This window comes from Leiobunum rupestre, chromosome 2, assembly GCF_980474605.1.
Source record: "Leiobunum rupestre chromosome 2, qqLeiRupe1.1.hap1, whole genome shotgun sequence".
NCBI classification, from domain to species: domain Eukaryota; kingdom Metazoa; phylum Arthropoda; class Arachnida; order Opiliones; family Sclerosomatidae; genus Leiobunum; species Leiobunum rupestre.
Window position 1 is genome coordinate 23,650,757 of NC_143385.1, and position 17,796 is coordinate 23,668,552.

Consider the following 17,796-nt stretch of genomic DNA (forward strand, 5'->3'; position numbering starts at 1 on the left):
ACCAAATTTCTCGGGGGATAATGTCACCCAAATAAAACGGTGATGCCCCGAGTGAGGATTGTACTCACGACCTTCAGATTATGAGACTGACGCGCTGCCATCTGCGCTATCGAGGCGGTTAATGGCAAAAAAAAACGAAAAACCAAATTTCTTTGGGGGATAATGTCACCTAAATAAAACGGAGATGCCCCGAATGAGGATAGAACTCACGACCTTCAGATTATGAGACTGACGCGCTGCCATCTGCGCTATCGAGGCGGTTAATGGCAAAAAAAAACGAAAAACCAAATTTCTCGGGGGATAATGTCACCCAAATAAAACGGTGATGCCCCGAGTGAGGATTGTACTCACGACCTTCAGATTATGAGACTGACGCGCTGCCATCTGCGCTATCGAGGCGGTTAATGGCAAAAAAAAACGAAAAACCAAATTTCTTTGGGGGATAATGTCACCTAAATAAAACGGAGATGCCCCGAATGAGGATAGAACTCACGACCTTCAGATTATGAGACTGACGCGCTGCCATCTGCGCTATCGAGGCGGTTAATGGCAAAAAAAACGAAAAACCAAATTTCTTTGGGGGATAATGTCACCTAAATAAAACGGAGATGCCCCGAATGAGGATAGAACTCACGACCTTCAGATTATGAGACTGACGCGCTGCCATCTGCGCTATCGAGGCGGTTAATGGCCAAAAAAAACGAAAAACCAAATTTCTCGGGGGATAATGTCACCCAAATAAAACGGTGATGCCCCGAGTGAGGATTGTACTCACGACCTTCAGATTATGAGACTGACGCGCTGCCATCTGCGCTATCGAGGCGGTTAATGGCAAAAAAAACGAAAAACCAAATTTCTCGGGGGATAATGTCACCCAAATAAAACGGTGATGCCCCGAGTGAGGATTGTACTCACGACCTTCAGATTATGAGACTGACGCGCTGCCATCTGCGCTATCGAGGCGGTTAATGGCAAAAAAAACGAAAAACCAAATTTCTTTGGGGGATAATGTCACCTAAATAAAACGGAGATGCCCCGAATGAGGATTGTACTCACGACCTTCAGATTATGAGACTGACGCGCTGCCATCTGCGCTATCGAGGCGGTTAATGGCAAAAAAAAACGAAAAACCAAATTTCTCGGGGGATAATGTCACCCAAATAAAACGGTGATGCCCCGAGTGAGGATTGTACTCACGACCTTCAGATTATGAGACTGACGCGCTGCCATCTGCGCTATCGAGGCGGTTAATGGCAAAAAAAAACGAAAAACCAAATTTCTCGGGGGATAATGTCACCCAAATAAAACGGTGATGCCCCGAGTGAGGATTGTACTCACGACCTTCAGATTATGAGACTGACGCGCTGCCATCTGCGCTATCGAGGCGGTTAATGGCAAAAAAAAACGAAAAACCAAATTTCTTTGGGGGATAATGTCACCTAAATAAAACGGAGATGCCCCGAATGAGGATAGAACTCACGACCTTCAGATTATGAGACTGACGCGCTGCCATCTGCGCTATCGAGGCGGTTAATGGCAAAAAAAACGAAAAACCAAATTTCTTTGGGGGATAATGTCACCTAAATAAAACGGAGATGCCCCGAATGAGGATAGAACTCACGACCTTCAGATTATGAGACTGACGCGCTGCCATCTGCGCTATCGAGGCGGTTAATGGCCAAAAAAAACGAAAAACCAAATTTCTCGGGGGATAATGTCACCCAAATAAAACGGTGATGCCCCGAGTGAGGATTGTACTCACGACCTTCAGATTATGAGACTGACGCGCTGCCATCTGCGCTATCGAGGCGGTTAATGGCAAAAAAAAACGAAAAACCAAATTTCTCGGGGGATAATGTCACCCAAATAAAACGGTGATGCCCCGAGTGAGGATTGTACTCACGACCTTCAGATTATGAGACTGACGCGCTGCCATCTGCGCTATCGAGGCGGTTAATGGCAAAAAAAACGAAAAACCAAATTTCTTTGGGGGATAATGTCACCTAAATAAAACGGAGATGCCCCGAATGAGGATTGTACTCACGACCTTCAGATTATGAGACTGACGCGCTGCCATCTGCGCTATCGAGGCGGTTAATGGCAAAAAAAAACGAAAAACCAAATTTCTCGGGGGATAATGTCACCCAAATAAAACGGTGATGCCCCGAGTGAGGATTGTACTCACGACCTTCAGATTATGAGACTGACGCGCTGCCATCTGCGCTATCGAGGCGGTTAATGGCAAAAAAAAACGAAAAACCAAATTTCTCGGGGGATAATGTCACCCAAATAAAACGGTGATGCCCCGAGTGAGGATTGTACTCACGACCTTCAGATTATGAGACTGACGCGCTGCCATCTGCGCTATCGAGGCGGTTAATGGCAAAAAAAAACGAAAAACCAAATTTCTTTGGGGGATAATGTCACCTAAATAAAACGGAGATGCCCCGAATGAGGATAGAACTCACGACCTTCAGATGATGAGACTGACGCGCTGCCATCTGCGCTATCGAGGCGGTTAATGGCAAAAAAAAACGAAAAACCAAATTTCTCGGGGGATAATGTCACCCAAATAAAACGGTGATGCCCCGAGTGAGGATTGTACTCACGACCTTCAGATTATGAGACTGACGCGCTGCCATCTGCGCTATCGAGGCGGTTAATGGCAAAAAAAAACGAAAAACCAAATTTCTTTGGGGGATAATGTCACCTAAATAAAACGGAGATGCCCCGAATGAGGATAGAACTCACGACCTTCAGATTATGAGACTGACGCGCTGCCATCTGCGCTATCGAGGCGGTTAATGGCAAAAAAAAACGAAAAACCAAATTTCTCGGGGGATAATGTCACCCAAATAAAACGGTGATGCCCCGAGTGAGGATTGTACTCACGACCTTCAGATTATGAGACTGACGCGCTGCCATCTGCGCTATCGAGGCGGTTAATGGCAAAAAAAAACGAAAAACCAAATTTCTTTGGGGGATAATGTCACCTAAATAAAACGGAGATGCCCCGAATGAGGATAGAACTCACGACCTTCAGATTATGAGACTGACGCGCTGCCATCTGCGCTATCGAGGCGGTTAATGGCAAAAAAAAACGAAAAACCAAATTTCTCGGGGGATAATGTCACCCAAATAAAACGGTGATGCCCCGAGTGAGGATTGTACTCACGACCTTCAGATTATGAGACTGACGCGCTGCCATCTGCGCTATCGAGGCGGTTAATGGCAAAAAAAAACGAAAAACCAAATTTCTCGGGGGATAATGTCACCCAAATAAAACGGTGATGCCCCGAGTGAGGATTGTACTCACGACCTTCAGATTATGAGACTGACGCGCTGCCATCTGCGCTATCGAGGCGGTTAATGGCAAAAAAAACGAAAAACCAAATTTCTTTGGGGGATAATGTCACCTAAATAAAACGGAGATGCCCCGAATGAGGATAGAACTCACGACCTTCAGATTATGAGACTGACGCGCTGCCATCTGCGCTATCGAGGCGGTTAATGGCCAAAAAAAACGAAAAACCAAATTTCTTTGGGGGATAATGTCACCTAAATAAAACGGAGATGCCCCGAATGAGGATAGAACTCACGACCTTCAGATTATGAGACTGACGCGCTGCCATCTGCGCTATCGAGGCGGTTAATGGCCAAAAAAAACGAAAAACCAAATTTCTTTGGGGGATAATGTCACCTAAATAAAACGGAGATGCCCCGAATGAGGATAGAACTCACGACCTTCAGATTATGAGACTGACGCGCTGCCATCTGCGCTATCGAGGCGGTTAATGGCCAAAAAAAACGAAAAACCAAATTTCTTTGGGGGATAATGTCACCTAAATAAAACGGAGATGCCCCGAATGAGGATAGAACTCACGACCTTCAGATTATGAGACTGACGCGCTGCCATCTGCGCTATCGAGGCGGTTAATGGCAAAAAAAACGAAAAACCAAATTTCTTTGGGGGATAATGTCACCTAAATAAAACGGAGATGCCCCGAATGAGGATAGAACTCACGACCTTCAGATTATGAGACTGACGCGCTGCCATCTGCGCTATCGAGGCGGTTAATGGCAAAAAAAAACGAAAAACCAAATTTCTTTGGGGGATAATGTCACCTAAATAAAACGGTGATGCCCCGAGTGAGGATTGTACTCACGACCTTCAGATTATGAGACTGACGCGCTGCCATCTGCGCTATCGAGGCGGTTAATGGCAAAAAAAAACGAAAAACCAAATTTCTCGGGGGATAATGTCACCCAAATAAAACGGAGATGCCCCGAATGAGGATAGAACTCACGACCTTCAGATTATGAGACTGACGCGCTGCCATCTGCGCTATCGAGGCGGTTAATGGCCAAAAAAAACGAAAAACCAAATTTCTTTGGGGGATAATGTCACCTAAATAAAACGGAGATGCCCCGAATGAGGATAGAACTCACGACCTTCAGATTATGAGACTGACGCGCTGCCATCTGCGCTATCGAGGCGGTTAATGGCCAAAAAAAACGAAAAACCAAATTTCTTTGGGGGATAATGTCACCTAAATAAAACGGAGATGCCCCGAATGAGGATAGAACTCACGACCTTCAGATTATGAGACTGACGCGCTGCCATCTGCGCTATCGAGGCGGTTAATGGCAAAAAAAACGAAAAACCAAATTTCTTTGGGGGATAATGTCACCTAAATAAAACGGTGATGCCCCGAGTGAGGATTGTACTCACGACCTTCAGATTATGAGACTGACGCGCTGCCATCTGCGCTATCGAGGCGGTTAATGGCAAAAAAAAACGAAAAACCAAATTTCTCGGGGGATAATGTCACCCAAATAAAACGGAGATGCCCCGAATGAGGATTGTACTCACGACCTTCAGATTATGAGACTGACGCGCTGCCATCTGCGCTATCGAGGCGGTTAATGGCAAAAAAAAACGAAAAACCAAATTTCTCGGGGGATAATGTCACCCAAATAAAACGGTGATGCCCCGAGTGAGGATTGTACTCACGACCTTCAGATTATGAGACTGACGCGCTGCCATCTGCGCTATCGAGGTGGTTAATGGCAAAAAAAAACGAAAAACCAAATTTCTTTGGGGGATAATGTCACCTAAATAAAACGGAGATGCCCCGAATGAGGATAGAACTCACGACCTTCAGATTATGAGACTGACGCGCTGCCATCTGCGCTATCGAGGCGGTTAATGGCAAAAAAAACGAAAAACCAAATTTCTTTGGGGGATAATGTCACCTAAATAAAACGGAGATGCCCCGAATGAGGATAGAACTCACGACCTTCAGATTATGAGACTGACGCGCTGCCATCTGCGCTATCGAGGCGGTTAATGGCAAAAAAAAACGAAAAACCAAATTTCTTTGGGGGATAATGTCACCTAAATAAAACGGTGATGCCCCGAGTGAGGATTGTACTCACGACCTTCAGATTATGAGACTGACGCGCTGCCATCTGCGCTATCGAGGCGGTTAATGGCAAAAAAAAACGAAAAACCAAATTTCTCGGGGGATAATGTCACCCAAATAAAACGGAGATGCCCCGAATGAGGATTGTACTCACGACCTTCAGATTATGAGACTGACGCGCTGCCATCTGCGCTATCGAGGCGGTTAATGGCAAAAAAAAACGAAAAACCAAATTTCTCGGGGGATAATGTCACCCAAATAAAACGGTGATGCCCCGAGTGAGGATTGTACTCACGACCTTCAGATTATGAGACTGACGCGCTGCCATCTGCGCTATCGAGGCGGTTAATGGCAAAAAAAAACGAAAAACCAAATTTCTCGGGGGATAATGTCACCCAAATAAAACGGTGATGCCCCGAGTGAGGATTGTACTCACGACCTTCAGATTATGAGACTGACGCGCTGCCATCTGCGCTATCGAGGCGGTTAATGGCAAAAAAAACGAAAAACCAAATTTCTCGGGGGATAATGTCACCCAAATAAAACGGTGATGCCCCGAGTGAGGATTGTACTCACGACCTTCAGATTATGAGACTGACGCGCTGCCATCTGCGCTATCGAGGCGGTTAATGGCAAAAAAAAACGAAAAACCAAATTTCTCGGGGGATAATGTCACCCAAATAAAACGGTGATGCCCCGAGTGAGGATTGTACTCACGACCTTCAGATTATGAGACTGACGCGCTGCCATCTGCGCTATCGAGGCGGTTAATGGCAAAAAAAACGAAAAACCAAATTTCTCGGGGGATAATGTCACCCAAATAAAACGGTGATGCCCCGAGTGAGGATTGTACTCACGACCTTCAGATTATGAGACTGACGCGCTGCCATCTGCGCTATCGAGGCGGTTAATGGCAAAAAAAAACGAAAAACCAAATTTCTCGGGGGATAATGTCACCCAAATAAAACGGTGATGCCCCGAGTGAGGATTGTACTCACGACCTTCAGATTATGAGACTGACGCGCTGCCATCTGCGCTATCGAGGCGGTTAATGGCAAAAAAAACGAAAAACCAAATTTCTTTGGGGGATAATGTCACCTAAATAAAACGGAGATGCCCCGAATGAGGATAGAACTCACGACCTTCAGATTATGAGACTGACGCGCTGCCATCTGCGCTATCGAGGCGGTTAATGGCAAAAAAAACGAAAAACCAAATTTCTTTGGGGGATAATGTCACCTAAATAAAACGGAGATGCCCCGAATGAGGATAGAACTCACGACCTTCAGATTATGAGACTGACGCGCTGCCATCTGCGCTATCGAGGCGGTTAATGGCAAAAAAAAACGAAAAACCAAATTTCTCGGGGGATAATGTCACCCAAATAAAACGGAGATGCCCCGAATGAGGATTGTACTCACGACCTTCAGATTATGAGACTGACGCGCTGCCATCTGCGCTATCGAGGCGGTTAATGGCAAAAAAAAACGAAAAACCAAATTTCTCGGGGGATAATGTCACCCAAATAAAACGGTGATGCCCCGAGTGAGGATTGTACTCACGACCTTCAGATTATGAGACTGACGCGCTGCCATCTGCGCTATCGAGGCGGTTAATGGCAAAAAAAACGAAAAACCAAATTTCTCGGGGGATAATGTCACCCAAATAAAACGGAGATGCCCCGAATGAGGATTGTACTCACGACCTTCAGATTATGAGACTGACGCGCTGCCATCTGCGCTATCGAGGCGGTTAATGGCAAAAAAAAACGAAAAACCAAATTTCTCGGGGGATAATGTCACCCAAATAAAACGGTGATGCCCCGAGTGAGGATTGTACTCACGACCTTCAGATTATGAGACTGACGCGCTGCCATCTGCGCTATCGAGGCGGTTAATGGCAAAAAAAACGAAAAACCAAATTTCTTTGGGGGATAATGTCACCTAAATAAAACGGAGATGCCCCGAATGAGGATAGAACTCACGACCTTCAGATTATGAGACTGACGCGCTGCCATCTGCGCTATCGAGGCGGTTAATGGCAAAAAAAACGAAAAACCAAATTTCTTTGGGGGATAATGTCACCTAAATAAAACGGAGATGCCCCGAATGAGGATAGAACTCACGACCTTCAGATTATGAGACTGACGCGCTGCCATCTGCGCTATCGAGGTGGTTAATGGCAAAAAAAAACGAAAAACCAAATTTCTCGGGGGATAATGTCACCCAAATAAAACGGTGATGCCCCGAGTGAGGATTGTACTCACGACCTTCAGATTATGAGACTGACGCGCTGCCATCTGCGCTATCGAGGCGGTTAATGGCAAAAAAAACCGAAAAACCAAATTTCTCGGGGGATAATGTCACCCAAATAAAACGGAGATGCCCCGAATGAGGATAGAACTCACGACCTTCAGATTATGAGACTGACGCGCTGCCATCTGCGCTATCGAGGCGGTTAATGGCAAAAAAAACGAAAAACCAAATTTCTCGGGGGATAATGTCACCCAAATAAAACGGTGATGCCCCGAGTGAGGATTGTACTCACGACCTTCAGATTATGAGACTGACGCGCTGCCATCTGCGCTATCGAGGCGGTTAATGGCAAAAAAAAACGAAAAACCAAATTTCTCGGGGGATAATGTCACCCAAATAAAACGGTGATGCCCCGAGTGAGGATTGTACTCACGACCTTCAGATTATGAGACTGACGCGCTGCCATCTGCGCTATCGAGGCGGTTAATGGCAAAAAAAACGAAAAACCAAATTTCTCGGGGGATAATGTCACCCAAATAAACGGTGATGCCCCGAGTGAGGATTGTACTCACGACCTTCAGATTATGAGACTGACGCGCTGCCATCTGCGCTATCGAGGCGGTTAATTCCAAAAAAAAACGAAAAACCAAATTTCTCGGGGGATAATGTCACCCAAATAAAACGGTGATGCCCCGAGTGAGGATTGTACTCACGACCTTCAGATTATGAGACTGACGCGCTGCCATCTGCGCTATCGAGGCGGTTAATGGCAAAAAAAAACGAAAAACCAAATTTCTCGGGGGATAATGTCACCCAAATAAAACGGTGATGCCCCGAGTGAGGATTGTACTCACGACCTTCAGATTATGAGACTGACGCGCTGCCATCTGCGCTATCGAGGCGGTTAATGGCAAAAAAAAACGAAAAACCAAATTTCTCGGGGGATAATGTCACCCAAATAAAACGGTGATGCCCCGAGTGAGGATTGTACTCACGACCTTCAGATTATGAGACTGACGCGCTGCCATCTGCGCTATCGAGGCGGTTAATGGCAAAAAAAAACGAAAAACCAAATTTCTCGGGGGATAATGTCACCCAAATAAAACGGTGATGCCCCGAGTGAGGATTGTACTCACGACCTTCAGATTATGAGACTGACGCGCTGCCATCTGCGCTATCGAGGCGGTTAATGGCAAAAAAAAACGAAAAACCAAATTTCTCGGGGGATAATGTCACCCAAATAAAACGGTGATGCCCCGAGTGAGGATTGTACTCACGACCTTCAGATTATGAGACTGACGCGCTGCCATCTGCGCTATCGAGGCGGTTAATGGCAAAAAAAAACGAAAAACCAAATTTCTCGGGGGATAATGTCACCCAAATAAAACGGTGATGCCCCGAGTGAGGATTGTACTCACGACCTTCAGATTATGAGACTGACGCGCTGCCATCTGCGCTATCGAGGCGGTTAATGGCAAAAAAAACGAAAAACCAAATTTCTCGGGGGATAATGTCACCCAAATAAAACGGTGATGCCCCGAGTGAGGATTGTACTCACGACCTTCAGATTATGAGACTGACGCGCTGCCATCTGCGCTATCGAGGCGGTTAATGGCAAAAAAAACGAAAAACCAAATTTCTCGGGGGATAATGTCACCCAAATAAAACGGTGATGCCCCGAGTGAGGATTGTACTCACGACCTTCAGATTATGAGACTGACGCGCTGCCATCTGCGCTATCGAGGCGGTTAATGGCAAAAAAAACGAAAAACCAAATTTCTCGGGGGATAATGTCACCCAAATAAAACGGTGATGCCCCGAGTGAGGATTGTACTCACGACCTTCAGATTATGAGACTGACGCGCTGCCATCTGCGCTATCGAGGCGGTTAATGGCAAAAAAAAACGAAAAACCAAATTTCTCGGGGGATAATGTCACCCAAATAAAACGGTGATGCCCCGAGTGAGGATTGTACTCACGACCTTCAGATTATGAGACTGACGCGCTGCCATCTGCGCTATCGAGGCGGTTAATGGCAAAAAAAAACGAAAAACCAAATTTCTCGGGGGATAATGTCACCCAAATAAAACGGTGATGCCCCGAGTGAGGATTGTACTCACGACCTTCAGATTATGAGACTGACGCGCTGCCATCTGCGCTATCGAGGCGGTTAATGGCAAAAAAAAACGAAAAACCAAATTTCTCGGGGGATAATGTCACCCAAATAAAACGGTGATGCCCCGAGTGAGGATTGTACTCACGACCTTCAGATTATGAGACTGACGCGCTGCCATCTGCGCTATCGAGGCGGTTAATGGCAAAAAAAAACGAAAAACCAAATTTCTCGGGGGATAATGTCACCCAAATAAAACGGTGATGCCCCGAGTGAGGATTGTACTCACGACCTTCAGATTATGAGACTGACGCGCTGCCATCTGCGCTATCGAGGCGGTTAATGGCAAAAAAAACGAAAAACCAAATTTCTCGGGGGATAATGTCACCCAAATAAAACGGTGATGCCCCGAGTGAGGATTGTACTCACGACCTTCAGATTATGAGACTGAGGCGCTGCCATCTGCGCTATCGAGGCGGTTAATGGCAAAAAAAAACGAAAAACCAAATTTCTCGGGGGATAATGTCACCCAAATAAAACGGTGATGCCCCGAGTGAGGATTGTACTCACGACCTTCAGATTATGAGACTGACGCGCTGCCATCTGCGCTATCGAGGCGGTTAATGGCAAAAAAAAACGAAAAACCAAATTTCTCGGGGGATAATGTCACCCAAATAAAACGGTGATGCCCCGAGTGAGGATTGTACTCACGACCTTCAGATTATGAGACTGACGCGCTGCCATCTGCGCTATCGAGGCGGTTAATGGCAAAAAAAAACGAAAAACCAAATTTCTCGGGGGATAATGTCACCCAAATAAAACGGTGATGCCCCGAGTGAGGATTGTACTCACGACCTTCAGATTATGAGACTGACGCGCTGCCATCTGCGCTATCGAGGCGGTTAATGGCAAAAAAAAACGAAAAACCAAATTTCTCGGGGGATAATGTCACCCAAATAAAACGGTGATGCCCCGAGTGAGGATTGTACTCACGACCTTCAGATTATGAGACTGACGCGCTGCCATCTGCGCTATCGAGGCGGTTAATGGCAAAAAAAACGAAAAACCAAATTTCTTTGGGGGATAATGTAACCTAAATAAAACGGAGATTCCCCGAATGAGGATTGTACTCACGACCTTCAGATTATGAGACTGACGCGCTGCCATCTGCGCTATCGAGGCGGTTAATGGCAAAAAAAAACGAAAAACCAAATTTCTCGGGGGATAATGTCACCCAAATAAAACGGTGATGCCCCGAGTGAGGATTGTACTCACGACCTTCAGATTATGAGACTGACGCGCTGCCATCTGCGCTATCGAGGCGGTTAATGGCAAAAAAAACGAAAAACCAAATTTCTTTGGGGGATAATGTCACCTAAATAAAACGGAGATGCCCCGAATGAGGATTGTACTCACGACCTTCAGATTATGAGACTGACGCGCTGCCATCTGCGCTATCGAGGCGGTTAATGGCAAAAAAAAACGAAAAACCAAATTTCTCGGGGGATAATGTCACCCAAATAAAACGGTGATGCCCCGAGTGAGGATTGTACTCACGATCTTCAGATTATGAGACTGACGCGCTGCCATCTGCGCTATCGAGGCGGTTAATGGCAAAAAAAAACGAAAAACCAAATTTCTCGGGGGATAATGTCACCCAAATAAAACGGTGATGCCCCGAGTGAGGATTGTACTCACGACCTTCAGATTATGAGACTGACGCGCTGCCATCTGCGCTATCGAGGCGGTTAATGGCAAAAAAAAACGAAAAACCAAATTTCTCGGGGGATAATGTCACCCAAATAAAACGGTGATGCCCCGAGTGAGGATTGTACTCACGACCTTCAGATTATGAGACTGACGCGCTGCCATCTGCGCTATCGAGGCGGTTAATGGCAAAAAAAAACGAAAAACCAAATTTCTCGGGGGATAATGTCACCCAAATAAAACGGTGATGCCCCGAGTGAGGATTGTACTCACGACCTTCAGATTATGAGACTGACGCGCTGCCATCTGCGCTATCGAGGCGGTTAATGGCAAAAAAAAACGAAAAACCAAATTTCTCGGGGGATAATGTCACCCAAATAAAACGGTGATGCCCCGAGTGAGGATTGTACTCACGACCTTCAGATTATGAGACTGACGCGCTGCCATCTGCGCTATCGAGGCGGTTAATGGCAAAAAAAAACGAAAAACCAAATTTCTCGGGGGATAATGTCACCCAAATAAAACGGTGATGCCCCGAGTGAGGATTGTACTCACGATCTTCAGATTATGAGACTGACGCGCTGCCATCTGCGCTATCGAGGCGGTTAATGGCAAAAAAAAACGAAAAACCAAATTTCTCGGGGGATAATGTCACCCAAATAAAACGGTGATGCCCCGAGTGAGGATTGTACTCACGACCTTCAGATTATGAGACTGACGCGCTGCCATCTGCGCTATCGAGGCGGTTAATGGCAAAAAAAAACGAAAAACCAAATTTCTCGGGGGATAATGTCACCCAAATAAAACGGTGATGCCCCGAGTGAGGATTGTACTCACGACCTTCAGATTATGAGACTGACGCGCTGCCATCTGCGCTATCGAGGCGGTTAATGGCAAAAAAAAACGAAAAACCAAATTTCTCGGGGGATAATGTCACCCAAATAAAACGGTGATGCCCCGAGTGAGGATTGTACTCACGACCTTCAGATTATGAGACTGACGCGCTGCCATCTGCGCTATCGAGGCGGTTAATGGCAAAAAAAACGAAAAACCAAATTTCTTTGGGGGATAATGTCACCTAAATAAAACGGAGATGCCCCGAATGAGGATTGTACTCACGACCTTCAGATTATGAGACTGACGCGCTGCCATCTGCGCTATCGAGGCGGTTAATGGCAAAAAAAAACGAAAAACCAAATTTCTCGGGGGATAATGTCACCCAAATAAAACGGTGATGCCCCGAGTGAGGATTGTACTCACGATCTTCAGATTATGAGACTGACGCGCTGCCATCTGCGCTATCGAGGCGGTTAATGGCAAAAAAAAACGAAAAACCAAATTTCTCGGGGGATAATGTCACCCAAATAAAACGGTGATGCCCCGAGTGAGGATTGTACTCACGACCTTCAGATTATGAGACTGACGCGCTGCCATCTGCGCTATCGAGGCGGTTAATGGCAAAAAAAAACGAAAAACCAAATTTCTCGGGGGATAATGTCACCCAAATAAAACGGTGATGCCCCGAGTGAGGATTGTACTCACGACCTTCAGATTATGAGACTGACGCGCTGCCATCTGCGCTATCGAGGCGGTTAATGGCAAAAAAAAACGAAAAACCAAATTTCTCGGGGGATAATGTCACCCAAATAAAACGGTGATGCCCCGAGTGAGGATTGTACTCACGACCTTCAGATTATGAGACTGACGCGCTGCCATCTGCGCTATCGAGGCGGTTAATGGCAAAAAAAAACGAAAAACCAAATTTCTCGGGGGATAATGTCACCCAAATAAAACGGTGATGCCCCGAGTGAGGATTGTACTCACGACCTTCAGATTATGAGACTGACGCGCTGCCATCTGCGCTATCGAGGCGGTTAATGGCAAAAAAAAACGAAAAACCAAATTTCTCGGGGGATAATGTCACCCAAATAAAACGGTGATGCCCCGAGTGAGGATTGTACTCACGATCTTCAGATTATGAGACTGACGCGCTGCCATCTGCGCTATCGAGGCGGTTAATGGCAAAAAAAAACGAAAAACCAAATTTCTCGGGGGATAATGTCACCCAAATAAAACGGTGATGCCCCGAGTGAGGATTGTACTCACGACCTTCAGATTATGAGACTGACGCGCTGCCATCTGCGCTATCGAGGCGGTTAATGGCAAAAAAAAACGAAAAACCAAATTTCTCGGGGGATAATGTCACCCAAATAAAACGGTGATGCCCCGAGTGAGGATTGTACTCACGACCTTCAGATTATGAGACTGACGCGCTGCCATCTGCGCTATCGAGGCGGTTAATGGCAAAAAAAACGAAAAACCAAATTTCTCGGGGGATAATGTCACCCAAATAAAACGGTGATGCCCCGAGTGAGGATTGTACTCACGACCTTCAGATTATGAGACTGACGCGCTGCCATCTGCGCTATCGAGGCGGTTAATGGCAAAAAAAAAACGAAAAACCAAATTTCTCGGGGGATAATGTCACCCAAATAAAACGGTGATGCCCCGAGTGAGGATTGTACTCACGACCTTCAGATTATGAGACTGACGCGCTGCCATCTGCGCTATCGAGGCGGTTAATGGCAAAAAAAAACGAAAAACCAAATTTCTCGGGGGATAATGTCACCCAAATAAAACGGTGATGCCCCGAGTGAGGATTGTACTCACGACCTTCAGATTATGAGACTGACGCGCTGCCATCTGCGCTATCGAGGCGGTTAATGGCAAAAAAAAACGAAAAACCAAATTTCTCGGGGGATAATGTCACCCAAATAAAACGGTGATGCCCCGAGTGAGGATTGTACTCACGACCTTCAGATTATGAGACTGACGCGCTGCCATCTGCGCTATCGAGGCGGTTAATGGCAAAAAAAAAACGAAAAACCAAATTTCTCGGGGGATAATGTCACCCAAATAAAACGGTGATGCCCCGAGTGAGGATTGAACTCACGAACTTCAGATTGTGAGACTGACACGCTACCATCAGCGCTATCGAGGCGGTTGATGCCAAATGAAACGACAACCAAAATTTCTTGGGGGATAATGTCGCCCAAATAAAACGGTGATGCCCCGAGTGAGGATTGAACTCACGACCTTCAGATCATGAGACTGGCGCGCTGCCATCTGCGCTATCGAGGCAGTTGACGGTAAATAAAACGAAAAACCAATCATATTGGGCGATTATGTCACCCAAATTAAACGGAGATGCCCCGAGTGAGGATTGTACTCACGACCTTCAGATTATGAGACTGACGCGCTGCCATCTGCGCTATCGAGGCGGTTGATGCCAAATGAAACGACAACCAAAATTTCTTGGACGATTATGTCACCCAAATTAAACGGAGATGCCCCGAGTGAGGATAGAACTCACGACCTTCAGATTATGAGACTGACGCGCTGCCATCTGCGCTATCGAGGCGGTTGATGCCAAATGAAACGACAACCAAAATTTCTTGGACGATTATGTCACCCAAATTAAACGGAGATGCCCCGAGTGATGATAGAACTCACGACCTTCAGATTATGAGACTGACGCGCTGCCATCTGCGCTATCGAGGCGGTTAAAAGCATTGGAAACGACAACCAAAATTTCTTGGGGGATGTCACCCAAATAAAACGGAGATGCCCCGAGTGAGGATTGAACTAACGACCTTCAGATTATGAGACTGACGAGCTTTTTTTTCTTTTTTTTTATTAAAAATTGTGATTACAACAATTACAATACGTTGTTTGTAATATATCCCAACATAATATCATGATAAGTATCTATATAAAATCGGTAAAACAGAGTTATCTATAATTAAAATATTTTGTCTCACGTTTTTAACAGCAAAGGATTTTTATACTTTTGGTCAATTAGATGAGTTTGGAATAGGCGTGTTTCTTTTTTAACCTTAGCGTAAAACCAATTTGTTATAACGATTATTTCAAAATTGTCATTTTTTAAATAAAAGGAGCGGGCCTTTAAGTAGAAAGAAAGTAAGGACGAGGCTCCGAACCCGGGTTCGGGTTTGGGTTTGGGATCGAGATCCGGGACTTATGGGGTGAAATGGGGTAAAAACGTCGAAAAGTCAATGTATTTATGATATTTCTCGCGACGATTTGTTTTTCGTATATCAACATGTTATGTTCAGGCCCAACTTGTTTATTTATCTACGCTTATCTCGAAAGACACTTGAACGTATATCTTATCAAGTTTTATCGTACGGAATAAGATGAAATGATGTAAAAAGTGATAACCTGGGCGGCGCGCGTGCGCAGATTCCCCGGGAGGCGCGGTTAATTTGAATTTAAGAGTGTTTTGACGTCATGGAATATGGGACGCGGTTAACGTGCGCGGATTGGGGCGCGGATAATTTTAATTTAAAACATGGAGTGTTTTGACGTCATGGAATATTCGTTGTTAAAGTGACGTAGAATGGAAATATTTTTAAACTTCATTTTATTATGTCGAGTGATTCAATACTTTAAAGAGGTAAACTGTTATATAAGACGCGTGTGGCATTGGGTAGTGGGGGGTTTTTCCGGGAACTTTCCCGCATACGAGTGCGTTTACCGCGTATATTTCCGTATAAGGGCGTTTTCCGCGCAGTTTTTCCGCGAATGAGCACGTTTTTCGACACCGGCGCGTTTTCACGTAGTTTTCTGCATTGGGGATCTTGTTTCTTGGTATGATGATGAAAACTCAGAAAAATTTGTGATATACTGATAAAATATTACTCTGATTGACGGGAATTCTCGTCACTGCTTATCGAATGTATAACACCTTTTAAGGAAAATAAATTTTTGAGACAAGGCTGCCATCTATAGAAGCGTTTTACAGTTCATTGAAAAATATAATTTTTTTTAAATCATCATCTCGTTCGTAATTGCCTTTCTATCTCTTCAATTTTAAAAGTATATCCTAATTAATTCTATATTTTTAACATTAACAAGTCTCCAAATTATACCAACTTTTAACCAATTTTCCCCAGTTGTACTAATTTTTAACAGAATTTCCTAAATTATTCTAATTTTTATCATAAGCCAACTTAATTTCAAAACTATTGTCTATTTATGAAAATTAAGTGTTGTACGTATTTGGAATCGTTTCATTTTTATCCCTAAAATGGGTGATTTGTAGGAAATTTATATTATTTTTATTGGCTTTACGATATTTCAAGTTAATTTATAAAATTTATAAATGAGTTTAATTTAATTAATAATTAAGTTTCGTCGTATATTGAATCGGTATTTATTTATTATAATTTTTTCACCTAGATTAATTTTTTTATCCCCCACACTCTCGATCCAGCTCCCTACTATACGTGTTCATTTATAAAATCAAAATTGAACCGTCATGAATAATCCATATAAACGTAAAAGACGCGGGCGTCTTGAAGGCCAAGTTTCGTTTCCACTGAAATAGAAACAACAAGAGGAAAGGGTCTTTCTGGTGACCTAACTTTTAACATTGCTGGACGTTTTATATTTATTGTGTTATGTTACTTATAGTCATATGGATTTCCATTAATTCGAGGAAGTTAGTGAAATAATGGAAGAGTATAATAGGACGTGGTTAGATATGCAAGAAATAAAAGAGCATTTGGACGAAATGGAAAAATAGTGGGAATTGAAGTTAGAAGAAGCTTGTCAAAGGGAAATTGTACTGAGAAATAAAGTTAAAGATATAAAACCAAATACAATTGGATTGAAAATATTGCAAGATAGTTGGAAGGGAGCAGAGAAGTAAAGGGATAATATTGTATGTCATTGATTGGCTTAAGACCTGTTATATAAAATATAAAATAAAATATGAAATTAAATTAAATATAAAATAAAATATGAAATAAAATAAAATATAAAATAAAATATGAAATAAAATAAAATATGAAATAAAATGAAATAAAATAAAAATATAAAAATATAAAAATATTAAAATTACTAATTTTTAACAGAATTTCCTAAATTATTCTAATTTTTGCCATAAGCCAACTTAATTTTAAAACTATTGTCTATTTACGAAAATTGAGTTTTGTAGATATTTTGAATAGTTTCATTTTTATCCCTGGTTAAAAGTTATTATAATTGGGGATATTTTGTTAAAAGTTAGTATAATTTGTGAGATTTTTTTAAAAAAACTGCTTATAGTTTTGGTTGTTTTCAAACAAAAATAGAAAATTAAAGCCTGCTTTTTGATTTTGGATACCTCGGAGCTTAATAACAACGCTAATCACTTGCATCTTGTAAAAAACAGTAACCTGAGATTAGAATTAAAATTTGCCAATTCGTTACCGGAGCCGATTTTCATTCT

The 17,796-nt window shown here is 43.9% G+C and overlaps 67 non-coding genes across 67 annotated transcripts; all 67 read right to left on the bottom strand.

The window, feature by feature from the left end:
• Window positions 1-43: 43 nt before the first annotated feature.
• On the bottom strand, window positions 44-116 carry TRNAM-CAU (transfer RNA methionine (anticodon CAU)). Its single transcript has one exon. It is a non-coding gene; the product is annotated as a tRNA-Met (tRNA).
• Window positions 117-326: 210 nt separating this feature from the next.
• TRNAM-CAU (transfer RNA methionine (anticodon CAU)) lies at window positions 327-399 on the bottom strand. The gene has a single exon. It is a non-coding gene; the product is annotated as a tRNA-Met (tRNA).
• A 351-nt stretch (window positions 400-750) lies between these two features.
• TRNAM-CAU (transfer RNA methionine (anticodon CAU)) lies at window positions 751-823 on the bottom strand. The gene has a single exon. It is a non-coding gene; the product is annotated as a tRNA-Met (tRNA).
• Window positions 824-890: 67 nt separating this feature from the next.
• TRNAM-CAU (transfer RNA methionine (anticodon CAU)) lies at window positions 891-963 on the bottom strand. The gene has a single exon. It is a non-coding gene; the product is annotated as a tRNA-Met (tRNA).
• Window positions 964-1,172: 209 nt separating this feature from the next.
• TRNAM-CAU (transfer RNA methionine (anticodon CAU)) lies at window positions 1,173-1,245 on the bottom strand. The gene has a single exon. It is a non-coding gene; the product is annotated as a tRNA-Met (tRNA).
• Window positions 1,246-1,313: 68 nt separating this feature from the next.
• TRNAM-CAU (transfer RNA methionine (anticodon CAU)) lies at window positions 1,314-1,386 on the bottom strand. The gene has a single exon. It is a non-coding gene; the product is annotated as a tRNA-Met (tRNA).
• Window positions 1,387-1,737: 351 nt separating this feature from the next.
• On the bottom strand, window positions 1,738-1,810 carry TRNAM-CAU (transfer RNA methionine (anticodon CAU)). The gene has a single exon. It is a non-coding gene; the product is annotated as a tRNA-Met (tRNA).
• A 68-nt stretch (window positions 1,811-1,878) lies between these two features.
• Window positions 1,879-1,951, bottom strand: TRNAM-CAU (transfer RNA methionine (anticodon CAU)). Its single transcript has one exon. It is a non-coding gene; the product is annotated as a tRNA-Met (tRNA).
• A 209-nt stretch (window positions 1,952-2,160) lies between these two features.
• TRNAM-CAU (transfer RNA methionine (anticodon CAU)) lies at window positions 2,161-2,233 on the bottom strand. The gene has a single exon. It is a non-coding gene; the product is annotated as a tRNA-Met (tRNA).
• A 68-nt stretch (window positions 2,234-2,301) lies between these two features.
• TRNAM-CAU (transfer RNA methionine (anticodon CAU)) lies at window positions 2,302-2,374 on the bottom strand. Its single transcript has one exon. It is a non-coding gene; the product is annotated as a tRNA-Met (tRNA).
• A 210-nt stretch (window positions 2,375-2,584) lies between these two features.
• TRNAM-CAU (transfer RNA methionine (anticodon CAU)) lies at window positions 2,585-2,657 on the bottom strand. Its single transcript has one exon. It is a non-coding gene; the product is annotated as a tRNA-Met (tRNA).
• A 210-nt stretch (window positions 2,658-2,867) lies between these two features.
• Window positions 2,868-2,940, bottom strand: TRNAM-CAU (transfer RNA methionine (anticodon CAU)). Its single transcript has one exon. It is a non-coding gene; the product is annotated as a tRNA-Met (tRNA).
• A 210-nt stretch (window positions 2,941-3,150) lies between these two features.
• Window positions 3,151-3,223, bottom strand: TRNAM-CAU (transfer RNA methionine (anticodon CAU)). The gene has a single exon. It is a non-coding gene; the product is annotated as a tRNA-Met (tRNA).
• Window positions 3,224-3,291: 68 nt separating this feature from the next.
• TRNAM-CAU (transfer RNA methionine (anticodon CAU)) lies at window positions 3,292-3,364 on the bottom strand. The gene has a single exon. It is a non-coding gene; the product is annotated as a tRNA-Met (tRNA).
• A 777-nt stretch (window positions 3,365-4,141) lies between these two features.
• On the bottom strand, window positions 4,142-4,214 carry TRNAM-CAU (transfer RNA methionine (anticodon CAU)). The gene has a single exon. It is a non-coding gene; the product is annotated as a tRNA-Met (tRNA).
• Window positions 4,215-4,707: 493 nt separating this feature from the next.
• Window positions 4,708-4,780, bottom strand: TRNAM-CAU (transfer RNA methionine (anticodon CAU)). The gene has a single exon. It is a non-coding gene; the product is annotated as a tRNA-Met (tRNA).
• A 634-nt stretch (window positions 4,781-5,414) lies between these two features.
• TRNAM-CAU (transfer RNA methionine (anticodon CAU)) lies at window positions 5,415-5,487 on the bottom strand. The gene has a single exon. It is a non-coding gene; the product is annotated as a tRNA-Met (tRNA).
• Window positions 5,488-5,696: 209 nt separating this feature from the next.
• Window positions 5,697-5,769, bottom strand: TRNAM-CAU (transfer RNA methionine (anticodon CAU)). Its single transcript has one exon. It is a non-coding gene; the product is annotated as a tRNA-Met (tRNA).
• A 68-nt stretch (window positions 5,770-5,837) lies between these two features.
• On the bottom strand, window positions 5,838-5,910 carry TRNAM-CAU (transfer RNA methionine (anticodon CAU)). The gene has a single exon. It is a non-coding gene; the product is annotated as a tRNA-Met (tRNA).
• A 67-nt stretch (window positions 5,911-5,977) lies between these two features.
• Window positions 5,978-6,050, bottom strand: TRNAM-CAU (transfer RNA methionine (anticodon CAU)). Its single transcript has one exon. It is a non-coding gene; the product is annotated as a tRNA-Met (tRNA).
• Window positions 6,051-6,118: 68 nt separating this feature from the next.
• On the bottom strand, window positions 6,119-6,191 carry TRNAM-CAU (transfer RNA methionine (anticodon CAU)). The gene has a single exon. It is a non-coding gene; the product is annotated as a tRNA-Met (tRNA).
• Window positions 6,192-6,258: 67 nt separating this feature from the next.
• TRNAM-CAU (transfer RNA methionine (anticodon CAU)) lies at window positions 6,259-6,331 on the bottom strand. The gene has a single exon. It is a non-coding gene; the product is annotated as a tRNA-Met (tRNA).
• A 68-nt stretch (window positions 6,332-6,399) lies between these two features.
• Window positions 6,400-6,472, bottom strand: TRNAM-CAU (transfer RNA methionine (anticodon CAU)). Its single transcript has one exon. It is a non-coding gene; the product is annotated as a tRNA-Met (tRNA).
• A 491-nt stretch (window positions 6,473-6,963) lies between these two features.
• Window positions 6,964-7,036, bottom strand: TRNAM-CAU (transfer RNA methionine (anticodon CAU)). Its single transcript has one exon. It is a non-coding gene; the product is annotated as a tRNA-Met (tRNA).
• Window positions 7,037-7,244: 208 nt separating this feature from the next.
• On the bottom strand, window positions 7,245-7,317 carry TRNAM-CAU (transfer RNA methionine (anticodon CAU)). The gene has a single exon. It is a non-coding gene; the product is annotated as a tRNA-Met (tRNA).
• A 350-nt stretch (window positions 7,318-7,667) lies between these two features.
• On the bottom strand, window positions 7,668-7,740 carry TRNAM-CAU (transfer RNA methionine (anticodon CAU)). The gene has a single exon. It is a non-coding gene; the product is annotated as a tRNA-Met (tRNA).
• A 208-nt stretch (window positions 7,741-7,948) lies between these two features.
• TRNAM-CAU (transfer RNA methionine (anticodon CAU)) lies at window positions 7,949-8,021 on the bottom strand. The gene has a single exon. It is a non-coding gene; the product is annotated as a tRNA-Met (tRNA).
• A 68-nt stretch (window positions 8,022-8,089) lies between these two features.
• Window positions 8,090-8,162, bottom strand: TRNAM-CAU (transfer RNA methionine (anticodon CAU)). Its single transcript has one exon. It is a non-coding gene; the product is annotated as a tRNA-Met (tRNA).
• A 66-nt stretch (window positions 8,163-8,228) lies between these two features.
• TRNAM-CAU (transfer RNA methionine (anticodon CAU)) lies at window positions 8,229-8,301 on the bottom strand. Its single transcript has one exon. It is a non-coding gene; the product is annotated as a tRNA-Met (tRNA).
• Window positions 8,302-8,369: 68 nt separating this feature from the next.
• On the bottom strand, window positions 8,370-8,442 carry TRNAM-CAU (transfer RNA methionine (anticodon CAU)). Its single transcript has one exon. It is a non-coding gene; the product is annotated as a tRNA-Met (tRNA).
• Window positions 8,443-8,510: 68 nt separating this feature from the next.
• TRNAM-CAU (transfer RNA methionine (anticodon CAU)) lies at window positions 8,511-8,583 on the bottom strand. Its single transcript has one exon. It is a non-coding gene; the product is annotated as a tRNA-Met (tRNA).
• Window positions 8,584-8,651: 68 nt separating this feature from the next.
• Window positions 8,652-8,724, bottom strand: TRNAM-CAU (transfer RNA methionine (anticodon CAU)). The gene has a single exon. It is a non-coding gene; the product is annotated as a tRNA-Met (tRNA).
• Window positions 8,725-8,792: 68 nt separating this feature from the next.
• TRNAM-CAU (transfer RNA methionine (anticodon CAU)) lies at window positions 8,793-8,865 on the bottom strand. Its single transcript has one exon. It is a non-coding gene; the product is annotated as a tRNA-Met (tRNA).
• A 68-nt stretch (window positions 8,866-8,933) lies between these two features.
• On the bottom strand, window positions 8,934-9,006 carry TRNAM-CAU (transfer RNA methionine (anticodon CAU)). The gene has a single exon. It is a non-coding gene; the product is annotated as a tRNA-Met (tRNA).
• Window positions 9,007-9,074: 68 nt separating this feature from the next.
• On the bottom strand, window positions 9,075-9,147 carry TRNAM-CAU (transfer RNA methionine (anticodon CAU)). Its single transcript has one exon. It is a non-coding gene; the product is annotated as a tRNA-Met (tRNA).
• A 67-nt stretch (window positions 9,148-9,214) lies between these two features.
• Window positions 9,215-9,287, bottom strand: TRNAM-CAU (transfer RNA methionine (anticodon CAU)). The gene has a single exon. It is a non-coding gene; the product is annotated as a tRNA-Met (tRNA).
• A 67-nt stretch (window positions 9,288-9,354) lies between these two features.
• On the bottom strand, window positions 9,355-9,427 carry TRNAM-CAU (transfer RNA methionine (anticodon CAU)). The gene has a single exon. It is a non-coding gene; the product is annotated as a tRNA-Met (tRNA).
• Window positions 9,428-9,494: 67 nt separating this feature from the next.
• Window positions 9,495-9,567, bottom strand: TRNAM-CAU (transfer RNA methionine (anticodon CAU)). Its single transcript has one exon. It is a non-coding gene; the product is annotated as a tRNA-Met (tRNA).
• Window positions 9,568-9,635: 68 nt separating this feature from the next.
• Window positions 9,636-9,708, bottom strand: TRNAM-CAU (transfer RNA methionine (anticodon CAU)). Its single transcript has one exon. It is a non-coding gene; the product is annotated as a tRNA-Met (tRNA).
• A 68-nt stretch (window positions 9,709-9,776) lies between these two features.
• Window positions 9,777-9,849, bottom strand: TRNAM-CAU (transfer RNA methionine (anticodon CAU)). The gene has a single exon. It is a non-coding gene; the product is annotated as a tRNA-Met (tRNA).
• A 68-nt stretch (window positions 9,850-9,917) lies between these two features.
• Window positions 9,918-9,990, bottom strand: TRNAM-CAU (transfer RNA methionine (anticodon CAU)). Its single transcript has one exon. It is a non-coding gene; the product is annotated as a tRNA-Met (tRNA).
• Window positions 9,991-10,058: 68 nt separating this feature from the next.
• Window positions 10,059-10,131, bottom strand: TRNAM-CAU (transfer RNA methionine (anticodon CAU)). Its single transcript has one exon. It is a non-coding gene; the product is annotated as a tRNA-Met (tRNA).
• A 208-nt stretch (window positions 10,132-10,339) lies between these two features.
• Window positions 10,340-10,412, bottom strand: TRNAM-CAU (transfer RNA methionine (anticodon CAU)). The gene has a single exon. It is a non-coding gene; the product is annotated as a tRNA-Met (tRNA).
• A 68-nt stretch (window positions 10,413-10,480) lies between these two features.
• TRNAM-CAU (transfer RNA methionine (anticodon CAU)) lies at window positions 10,481-10,553 on the bottom strand. Its single transcript has one exon. It is a non-coding gene; the product is annotated as a tRNA-Met (tRNA).
• A 68-nt stretch (window positions 10,554-10,621) lies between these two features.
• TRNAM-CAU (transfer RNA methionine (anticodon CAU)) lies at window positions 10,622-10,694 on the bottom strand. Its single transcript has one exon. It is a non-coding gene; the product is annotated as a tRNA-Met (tRNA).
• Window positions 10,695-10,762: 68 nt separating this feature from the next.
• On the bottom strand, window positions 10,763-10,835 carry TRNAM-CAU (transfer RNA methionine (anticodon CAU)). The gene has a single exon. It is a non-coding gene; the product is annotated as a tRNA-Met (tRNA).
• A 209-nt stretch (window positions 10,836-11,044) lies between these two features.
• Window positions 11,045-11,117, bottom strand: TRNAM-CAU (transfer RNA methionine (anticodon CAU)). Its single transcript has one exon. It is a non-coding gene; the product is annotated as a tRNA-Met (tRNA).
• A 350-nt stretch (window positions 11,118-11,467) lies between these two features.
• TRNAM-CAU (transfer RNA methionine (anticodon CAU)) lies at window positions 11,468-11,540 on the bottom strand. Its single transcript has one exon. It is a non-coding gene; the product is annotated as a tRNA-Met (tRNA).
• A 68-nt stretch (window positions 11,541-11,608) lies between these two features.
• On the bottom strand, window positions 11,609-11,681 carry TRNAM-CAU (transfer RNA methionine (anticodon CAU)). Its single transcript has one exon. It is a non-coding gene; the product is annotated as a tRNA-Met (tRNA).
• A 68-nt stretch (window positions 11,682-11,749) lies between these two features.
• TRNAM-CAU (transfer RNA methionine (anticodon CAU)) lies at window positions 11,750-11,822 on the bottom strand. The gene has a single exon. It is a non-coding gene; the product is annotated as a tRNA-Met (tRNA).
• A 68-nt stretch (window positions 11,823-11,890) lies between these two features.
• TRNAM-CAU (transfer RNA methionine (anticodon CAU)) lies at window positions 11,891-11,963 on the bottom strand. Its single transcript has one exon. It is a non-coding gene; the product is annotated as a tRNA-Met (tRNA).
• A 209-nt stretch (window positions 11,964-12,172) lies between these two features.
• On the bottom strand, window positions 12,173-12,245 carry TRNAM-CAU (transfer RNA methionine (anticodon CAU)). The gene has a single exon. It is a non-coding gene; the product is annotated as a tRNA-Met (tRNA).
• Window positions 12,246-12,313: 68 nt separating this feature from the next.
• Window positions 12,314-12,386, bottom strand: TRNAM-CAU (transfer RNA methionine (anticodon CAU)). The gene has a single exon. It is a non-coding gene; the product is annotated as a tRNA-Met (tRNA).
• A 68-nt stretch (window positions 12,387-12,454) lies between these two features.
• Window positions 12,455-12,527, bottom strand: TRNAM-CAU (transfer RNA methionine (anticodon CAU)). Its single transcript has one exon. It is a non-coding gene; the product is annotated as a tRNA-Met (tRNA).
• A 350-nt stretch (window positions 12,528-12,877) lies between these two features.
• Window positions 12,878-12,950, bottom strand: TRNAM-CAU (transfer RNA methionine (anticodon CAU)). Its single transcript has one exon. It is a non-coding gene; the product is annotated as a tRNA-Met (tRNA).
• A 68-nt stretch (window positions 12,951-13,018) lies between these two features.
• On the bottom strand, window positions 13,019-13,091 carry TRNAM-CAU (transfer RNA methionine (anticodon CAU)). The gene has a single exon. It is a non-coding gene; the product is annotated as a tRNA-Met (tRNA).
• A 68-nt stretch (window positions 13,092-13,159) lies between these two features.
• On the bottom strand, window positions 13,160-13,232 carry TRNAM-CAU (transfer RNA methionine (anticodon CAU)). The gene has a single exon. It is a non-coding gene; the product is annotated as a tRNA-Met (tRNA).
• Window positions 13,233-13,300: 68 nt separating this feature from the next.
• On the bottom strand, window positions 13,301-13,373 carry TRNAM-CAU (transfer RNA methionine (anticodon CAU)). Its single transcript has one exon. It is a non-coding gene; the product is annotated as a tRNA-Met (tRNA).
• A 209-nt stretch (window positions 13,374-13,582) lies between these two features.
• Window positions 13,583-13,655, bottom strand: TRNAM-CAU (transfer RNA methionine (anticodon CAU)). Its single transcript has one exon. It is a non-coding gene; the product is annotated as a tRNA-Met (tRNA).
• A 68-nt stretch (window positions 13,656-13,723) lies between these two features.
• On the bottom strand, window positions 13,724-13,796 carry TRNAM-CAU (transfer RNA methionine (anticodon CAU)). Its single transcript has one exon. It is a non-coding gene; the product is annotated as a tRNA-Met (tRNA).
• Window positions 13,797-13,863: 67 nt separating this feature from the next.
• TRNAM-CAU (transfer RNA methionine (anticodon CAU)) lies at window positions 13,864-13,936 on the bottom strand. The gene has a single exon. It is a non-coding gene; the product is annotated as a tRNA-Met (tRNA).
• Window positions 13,937-14,005: 69 nt separating this feature from the next.
• TRNAM-CAU (transfer RNA methionine (anticodon CAU)) lies at window positions 14,006-14,078 on the bottom strand. Its single transcript has one exon. It is a non-coding gene; the product is annotated as a tRNA-Met (tRNA).
• A 68-nt stretch (window positions 14,079-14,146) lies between these two features.
• TRNAM-CAU (transfer RNA methionine (anticodon CAU)) lies at window positions 14,147-14,219 on the bottom strand. The gene has a single exon. It is a non-coding gene; the product is annotated as a tRNA-Met (tRNA).
• A 68-nt stretch (window positions 14,220-14,287) lies between these two features.
• Window positions 14,288-14,360, bottom strand: TRNAM-CAU (transfer RNA methionine (anticodon CAU)). Its single transcript has one exon. It is a non-coding gene; the product is annotated as a tRNA-Met (tRNA).
• A 209-nt stretch (window positions 14,361-14,569) lies between these two features.
• TRNAM-CAU (transfer RNA methionine (anticodon CAU)) lies at window positions 14,570-14,642 on the bottom strand. The gene has a single exon. It is a non-coding gene; the product is annotated as a tRNA-Met (tRNA).
• A 67-nt stretch (window positions 14,643-14,709) lies between these two features.
• On the bottom strand, window positions 14,710-14,782 carry TRNAM-CAU (transfer RNA methionine (anticodon CAU)). The gene has a single exon. It is a non-coding gene; the product is annotated as a tRNA-Met (tRNA).
• Window positions 14,783-14,849: 67 nt separating this feature from the next.
• Window positions 14,850-14,922, bottom strand: TRNAM-CAU (transfer RNA methionine (anticodon CAU)). Its single transcript has one exon. It is a non-coding gene; the product is annotated as a tRNA-Met (tRNA).
• Window positions 14,923-17,796: the final 2,874 nt, after the last annotated feature.